Source organism: Denticeps clupeoides, chromosome 9 (genome assembly GCF_900700375.1).
Source record: "Denticeps clupeoides chromosome 9, fDenClu1.1, whole genome shotgun sequence".
In the NCBI taxonomy this organism is placed as follows: Eukaryota; Metazoa; Chordata; class Actinopteri; order Clupeiformes; family Denticipitidae; genus Denticeps; species Denticeps clupeoides.
Genome location: NC_041715.1, coordinates 13,712,086 through 13,714,298, shown reverse-complemented (window position 1 = coordinate 13,714,298; position 2,213 = coordinate 13,712,086). Strand labels below are relative to the sequence as shown.

The 2,213-nt window shown below is 48.2% G+C and overlaps 1 pseudogene; it reads left to right on the top strand.

Annotated features, from left to right (window-relative positions):
- Window positions 1-538: 538 nt before the first annotated feature.
- LOC114797528 (uncharacterized) lies at window positions 539-663 on the top strand (annotated as a pseudogene).
- Window positions 664-2,213: the final 1,550 nt, after the last annotated feature.

The window sequence follows — 2,213 nt, the reverse complement described above, 5'->3', positions numbered from 1 at the left end:
ACACACCATCCACTCACACAATTCAAAGTAATTCACCCAACGAGCACGTCTCTGGATAGTGCAAGGAAACCAGGCAACCCGGGGAAAAACCTGTGCTAACACAGGGAGCTCACATAAATTCTGCACAAACAATGTGGACACACAACACATCAGCATGGACAATGGCTGGGGGAAATAATAAAAGCACTTCCATCTTTCTGTACAATTTCATTGGCTCAAAGCAGTGCCGATCACCACGACTGCATCCCATGCAGCTCGCTCTATCAGCCGTCCACGTTGCATTTTTTTTTTGCTCAGCAGTACCAATGCCAACAACTGATTTGTATGATCAAATTGTAATGTTTATTAGTCATAGCCATTACAAAATGTGAGATAAATGGTGCTCAGTGTTAAGTCACAGCCTAACAACAATTACACATCAGAAGGGCTTGTACAGGTATCTTGCACAGAATATTGTACAGGTAACATGTAAATTGTATTTACCTGTCAAAATATAATATATTGATGTATCTACAAAAGTCAAAGAATACGTGCTTATATACTTACCTGGCAGGGGAGATACCGTGATCAAGAAGGCGAGGCTCAGCCATTGCACTCCCTAAATGTGGGAATCTCGACTGCATCATTTCTGGTAGTGGGGGACAGCGTTCACACTCTCCTCTGAATGGGGCAGTGGTGGCCTAGTGGTTAAGGAAGCTGCCCCGTAAACAGAAGGTTGTTGGTTTGAATCCCGATTCGCCAAGGTGCCACTGAGCAAAGTTCCATCCCTACACACTGCTCCCCGGGGGCCTGTCATGGCTGCCCACTGCTCACTCAGGGTGATGGTTAAATACAGAGGACACATTTTGTTATGTGCAGTGTATCACTTCACTTTCACTTTTTTATTTCCACATTCTGGTTCAACAAGTCAGAGATTTTCACTTGCTATTCTGAAACCTTTTCCATTTCAATGTCCTTTTTGCTATTGGTTTCACTGTGAAGTGGCACCTAGTAAATGTCTGTTTCATACACGGAGATCATATATGACAGCTAGTATCAGTCAAGTAATGCTCCAATAATGAGATTTTGCCTTGAGCTGAAATGAGGACAGAGGGACAGAAAAGAGAGAGAGAGAGAGATGGCTCTCTCTGGCTGACTGGTAATATTAACCATCGTGTTGTATGGAGTGCTGATTCATATGGCTCCGATGATCTGTGAGGGATTGGGTGACTCAGTAACCGGATGCCTGTGATTGTTAGGGATTCTACAGACAGGAAGCAGTGGAAGGGATGGGGCGGATGCAGGAGTACCTTCTCCGCATTGTTGGTTTGCGCAGCGCTTTTGTCCTTGATCTTTTTAATGCTTATTATAATTTCACTCACGACATGGGGGACATGCTCTCAAGCAGCGAAACAACTGCCCGAGCCAGACAGAAACTGCAGGGGAGGCGCTACCGTATTCTACTACACTTCTCCCTCTGAAGAGAGAGCTGCATGGTGCTGCCCAGGGCCATCACTCGATAATTAGACTGCAGAGCTTCCTTTCTCACCACCCACAAGAAGAAAGAAGAAAGATGCTGCGTAATTGCAAGCTGCGCGAGTTCAAATGGAAGCGCTGGCCCTAGAGGAGCCCAGCTCTTCCCTTCAACCCGCTGAGCCGCGCACCTCCTCCTCCTCATCCTCCTCCTCCTCCCTGCCCCGCAGACGCTGCTTCTACAGCCAGGCCTCCGCCATCACTTGCACCAGCCACAATTACAGAGACGGAGGGAGGTCGGGCGGGCGGGCGGGCGCACGAACATGCGACGGAAGGGTTAACAGCCAGCCTCCCACAGGCTATGCTTGTACCATCTCGTTCTGCCGTGCATGTCTACTGCGTGATGTTGGAAAAGACTCCAGCCTCCTGTGGTTGAGGAGCAAGCCACCCACCACAAAAAGAAACAACGTACATCTGCAGCAGCACAGATGAAAAGTGCGTATCACTTCGGTTCAAAGTGAGGCTGTGTTTTAGCGATGAGCATTAGCATTACGGAAGATATATTTTACTTGCTTTCCTTTGAATCGGTTCACATGCGTACTGTGTCGTACTGAGCGCATAAGCCGAGGTGATGGAAATCGATCAGATAAGAGGCCATGTGACAGAAATAACACCGAAACATCTACACCGGCCTCCCAGAGGCCGATGGCGTACAGCCCGTAAGCGGGTCCCGGTGACTGCTCTCAGCACAATGTCCAGGG